The sequence below is a fragment of the Ranitomeya imitator genome, chromosome 3 (assembly GCF_032444005.1).
Source record: "Ranitomeya imitator isolate aRanImi1 chromosome 3, aRanImi1.pri, whole genome shotgun sequence".
Lineage (NCBI taxonomy): Eukaryota > Metazoa > Chordata > Amphibia > Anura > Dendrobatidae > Ranitomeya > Ranitomeya imitator.
The window spans coordinates 381,762,629-381,768,628 of record NC_091284.1 but is presented as its reverse complement, the minus strand read 5'-3'; the positions used below and the strand labels follow the sequence as shown (position 1 = coordinate 381,768,628).

At 40.1% G+C, this 6,000-nt stretch overlaps 1 protein-coding gene across 1 annotated transcript in view; it reads left to right on the top strand.

Moving 5' to 3' along the window:
* The first annotated feature begins 1,125 nt into the window (after window positions 1-1,125).
* The window catches only part of LOC138670014 (gap junction beta-5 protein-like), a 30,406-nt gene continuing 25,531 nt past the window's right edge, over window positions 1,126-6,000 (top strand). Inside the window, exon 1 of the mRNA XM_069756974.1 lies at window positions 1,126-1,245. The gene's annotated coding sequence lies outside the window, so the exon portion shown is untranslated. The remainder of the gene's footprint in view (window positions 1,246-6,000) is intronic.

Genomic DNA, 6,000 nt, shown 5'->3' with positions numbered 1-6,000 from the left:
GCGGTATGAGAATAAAGCGTTGTTTTTTGCCTCGTTTTTTTTTTTTTTTTTTTACGGTGTTCACTGAAGGGGTTAACTAGTGAAATAGTTTTATAGGTGGGGTCATTACGGACGCAGCGATACTAAATGTGTGTACTTTTATTGTTTTTTTTATTTAAAGAAATGTATTTATGGGAATAATATATATATATATATTTTTTTTTTTTTTTTCATTATTTAGGAATTTTTTTTGTTATTTTTTTTTTTACACATTTGGAAAAAATTTTTTTTAACTTTTTTACTTTGTCCCTGGGGGGACATCACAGATCGGTGATCTGACAGTTTGCACAGCACTCTGTCAGATCACCGATCTGACTTACAGTGCTGCAGGCTTACCAAGCCCTGCTCTGAGCAGGCACGTTGTAAGCCACCTCCCTCCCTGCAGGACCCGGATGCTGCGGCCATCTTGGATCCGGGACTGGAGCAGGGAGTGAGGTAAGGAGACCCTCGCAGCAATGCGATCACATCGCGTTGCTGCGGGGGGCTCAGGGAAGCCCGCAGGGAACCCCCTCCCTGCGCGATGCTTCCCTATACCGCCAGCACACCGCGATCATGTTTGATCGTGGTGTGCCTGGGGTTAATGTGCCGGGAGCGGTCCGAGACCGCTCCTGGCACATTGTGCCGATGTCAGCTGCGATAGGCAGCTGACACCCAGCCGCGATCGGCTGCGCTCCCCCCGTGAGCGCGGCCGATCGCTATGACGTACTATCCCGTCGAGGGTCAGATAGGCCCAGGGCACCTCGACAGGATAGTACGTCTAAGGTCAGAGAGGGGTTAAATAACGTTTGATGAAAAAGAAAGTAGAAAAAAATGCAGCTAAAGGTTTTTTGTGAGAAAAATGTTTCTTTAGTGTAAACCAATCTGAGCTTCCTGCTTCAAATGTGAACTAAGTTTGAAGCAGTGAAGTCTGGATTGTTGAGGTTTTAGAGAAGAAAAGTTGCATTTACTGGTTTGTTTGCAACATTTGTTGGTGTGATTTCTGTATAATTTCACTGTACATGTGTGTAACGTGGAATGATAATGTTAAAAATGTTTGACAGAAAAATGTATTCCTGAATTTCTACTCCACCTCGAGCTGTAAGACACACCCATGTATGCTATTTGTGTTAGTATTAAACATAGAGAAGACATGGCTGACAACTTGAACAATGAAGCGTGACAAAAAGCAGCAACTACATACTGAAGGCCCAACTGATTGCCAGGAGGGTAAGTTTTGGATCTTTGGTGGTCTTTTCATCTTTACTATACAGTATATTCGGGCATGGTACATGTAAGCAGTTGTATCCGAGTAAGACAGGGTTTCACTATAAAGGAACAAATGCTGTGCACAGGATAGTGTTGTTTGTGATGTTGATACGTTTGTATATGCTTTACATACAAAATTATTGTTTTTTATGGATCCTACAGAGCAAAATGTTAGATATATTATATATATAATGTTAGATATATATTATAATTGTAATTGCTGTTAAAGTATGGAAATTATTGTAGAGTGCTATGACATTTGTATTTATTTTATGTTGCAATCAAAATTGTTAAATAAAATTTCCAAAACCCATAATACATATTTCCTTAAGCTTAAGAAAATATACATTTTTTAACAGTATGAAAATATATTTTTCATTGCATATCAGCAACCTTTTTCTAACGACATATATGTTTTGCTATATAATAGGGTTAATATACTGTACTCGACTATCACCGTCAGTCCTATAGATGAAATATATAAGGCAGTAGTACTTATGTATGACCACCGCTTCATTCAAACTGGGATGATGGGACCCCCGTTCTCATAATTGGTAGAAATTCCAGTAACAGTTGACTCCCATTGATCATACATTTATATCATGCATAATACCATAGGAAGCATGGTGGCTCAATATCTCCATATTAATGCAGGGTTGTTCATTGGAACTTCTCATTGTACACCCCACTAGGGGCAGTGATTGATTAGCATTCCTATACAGCACTGTGGATTATGTTGGTGCTATATAAGTAACAGAAATTAAAAAAAATGTTATTTTCAGGTCAACTGCTTTAATAATATAGTAGAGAACGGAGTCAAATTTCTGTCACATTAGTCATATATAGGGCATATTTTTTTAATGCGTACATTGACTGTTTAAAACGTATTAGTCATCATGCTCTTCACTTGGTTACCAATGCAAATACACTCTTGGACATTTTAGGCATTGCACCTTGAAATAAAATTTGCAAATTAGCTCTTTCCTAGAAGTAAAGCGGTCTCTTTCGTGCCACCTACAGGTATCTACCCAATAACGTCTTCCTGACATGTGACATACATGTATATCACATGAATACAGTGGACTCAGGTGTTGAACACACTTCTTATAGGCCAGGTGCCAGCTGTACAATACAGCCAGGATCTGCCTCTAACAGCAGCAGAGTTAGCTCCAATTTCTGCTTGTAACCACTTAAATGCAAGGGTTTCATATTTTAAACAAAAGTTCACTGTTAAGAAAAACTTACAAACCAATACTACCACTATTACTACTACAATAAGGCCGGTGCCACACCTAGCATAGGAAAATATGGTCCGTTTTTATGGCCAAGATACGCAGAAAAGTTCCTGAACAGTGATCCGTATTCAATGTGAGGATGCGATTTTTTTCTCAAAAAATTATCCGTGTGTCATCCGCATGGCATCCATACGGCGAGATTTTCTCGCCGGCTTGCAGAATGGACATAGAATGGATCCATTGGCTCAAATATTAATGAAAACATATATACAGTCTATATACAGTACAGACCAAAAGTTTGGACACACCTTCTCATTTAAAGATTTTTCTGTATTTTCATTACTTTGAAAATTGTAAATTCACACTGAAGGCATCAAAACTATGAACTAACACATGGAGTTATATACTTAACAGAAAAGTGTGAAACAACTGAAAATAAGTCTTATATTCTAGGTTCTTCAAAGTAGCCACCTTTTGCTTTGATGACTGCTTTGCACACTCTTGGCATTCTCTTGATTTGGGGTGAGCTGGACCGCAGAGTGAAGGCAAAAGGCCAACAAGTGCTAAGCATCTCTGTGAACTCCTTCAAGATTGTTGGAAGACCATTTCCAGTGACTACCTCTTGAAGCTTATCAAGAGAATGCCAAGAGTGTGCAAAGCAGTCATCAAAGCAAAAGGTGGCTACTTTGAAGAACCTAGAATATAAGACATATTTTCAGTTGTTTCACACTCTTTTGTTAAGTATATAATTCCACATGTGTTAATTCATTGTTTTGATGCCTTCAGTGTGAATTTACAATTTTCATAGTCATGAAAATACAGAAAAATCTTTAAATGAGAAGGTGTGTCCAACATTTTGGTCTGTACTGTATATGTGTCAGTGATATATAAATATAATACAGAGCTAGATAGCAGAAAAACAGGTAATTCAATTGCCGGCTTTTGCTATCTCCTTATAAAACCCGACATGATATGACACATGGCGAACATACAGTAAAACATTTCATATCCCTTGTTTTTTTACATATTCCTCAATAATAATGTTAGTAGTGTGTGTGTGTGTGTGTGTGTGTGTTTTTGTGTGTGTGTGTGTGCAAAATTTGGGAGCTCTAGGTGTTAAAATAAAGGGTTAAATCACGGAAGAAACTGGCGTGGGCTCCCGCGCAATTTTCTCCGCCAGAGTGGGAAAGCTAGTGACTGAGGGCAGATGTTGATAGCCTAGAGAGGGACCATGGTTATTGCCCCCCCCCCCCTCTGCTAAAAACATCTACCTCCAGCCACCTCATAAAAGGCACATCTGTAAGATGCGCCTATCCTGGCACTTAGCTACTCTCTTCCCACTCCCGAGTAATGGTGGGATATGGGGTAATAAAGAGTTAATGTCACCTTGCTAATGTAAGATGACATTAAGCCTGGTTAATAATGGAGAGGTGTCAATAAGACACCTATCCATTATTAATCAAATATTAATAAAGGGTTATAAAAAAAACAAACACACATTAGGAAAAAAGTATTTTAATGAAATAAATACACATGGGGTTGTAATAGCTTTATTATACGCTCAATCTATGCCCCTTGTCTTCTGAAAAAAAGTTAAAATAAAAAAACAACAATATCCCATACCTGTCCATCGTACAGTCATGTCCCACGATGTAAATCCATCTGAAGGGGTTAAATAATTTTACAACCAGGAGCCTGCTAATGCAGCTGCCCCGGCTGTAAAAACTGGGGAATAAATGTAGTGCAGGGGAACGTAGCTACCTAGACTTGCGGCGCTGTGTCTCCTACTGGCATAACCTCATATGAACTCTAGCATGGGAATTTTTCAGAATATTTTCCCACGTTAGGCTGCCGTCACACTAGCAGTATTTGGTCAGTATTTTACATCAGTATTTGGAAGCCAAAACCAGGAGTGGAACAATTAGAGGAAAAGTATAATAGAAACATATGCACCACTTCTGTATTTATCACCCACTCCTGGTTTTGGCTTACAAATACTGATGTAAAATGCTGACCAAATATTGCTAGTGTGACGGCAGCCTTAGAGTTCATCTTACAGACACGCCTTTTTTTGGGTGGCTGGGGGCAGATGTTTTTAGCAAGGGGGGCAATAACCATGGTCCCTCTCTAGGCTATTAATATCTGCCCTCAGTCACTGGCTTTCTTACTGTGGCAGAGAAAATTGCGTGGGAGCCCACACCAGTTTATTCCGTGATTTAACACTTTATTTTAATACCTAGAGCTCCCAAATTTTACACACAGACACTTCTAACATTATTAGTGAAGAATATGTAAAAATATAACAAATATGAAATGGTTTACTGTATGTAAACCATGTCTCATATCCTGTCTGGTTTGATAAGGAGATAGCAAAAGCCGGCAATTGAATTACCGGCTTTTCTGCTATCTAGCTCTGTATTAAATATAAATATATATGGTCATTTCCTCTAACATACTAGAAGCACAAGCACAGCGCGAAAGGGCCGTCGTTTGTTCCTACTCACAGCAACTCCTTTTCCTCATCCACCCGGCCATGGAATTTTAATGAAGATTGAATAAAATTGGGATTTTAAGATCGGTGATTGCCTTTCTTTGTATGTAATATATATATATATATATATATATATATATATATATATATATATATATGTGGGTGTCTGACTGATATATATATTGTAGCATGGCTAAAGGGTGTGTAGTCGACGGGAGGTATGTGTCACATAGGTGGCTTGTCGCTGTGATGTAGCCCAGAGTGGTTTCTTTATTGCACTTAACCATGTATATATCTGTGTGTTTCAGGACCTGTGGTGATGTCAGACCACATGTCTAATCATGTGATTGGTTCCTGGGTGTGGTTAGCTTTATATAAGACAGGCTGATGCTTTACACAGGAGATATGTGTGGAGGGGAAACCCTCCTGAGTGTGTTAAGGCTTCAGGACTGAGCCTGAAGGACTGGACACTTGCTTTTCTTGTCTGAGCCAAAGGCTATTTGTTTTCTGTTATTTTGCCATGTGGTTTATGAAGCAATAAACCCTGTGAACTTTTAAAGGAACGTGCCTCCTGAGTGTCAGCCATCGCACCTGAGTGAGTGAAATCCCTACAATTGGTGGTAGACGTGAGGGCAGCGTTCCCATCGGAGACGTAAGTCTATTATTGAATGTCCTGGGTCAAGTCTGTTGCAAGCCAGCAAGCATTGCTGGGCAAAATGGAGGACCTGCTGAAACACTTGGTCCAGTTGCAGTCACAGCAGGAGCAACGGCAGCAGACTCAGCAAGAGACCAACAGGCTGTTGATGCAACAGATACAACAGAGCCAGCAGGAGCAATGGCAGCTAATACAACAGAGCCAGCAGGAGCAACGGCAGCAGATGCAGCTTCTGGCAACCACCATCCAGGGCAAGAAGAGCGCCCCAACCCCAGGTCTGGCTGATGACACCCACGTCCGGAAGACGGTAAGACGCGCATGTTGAGGCCTTCCTG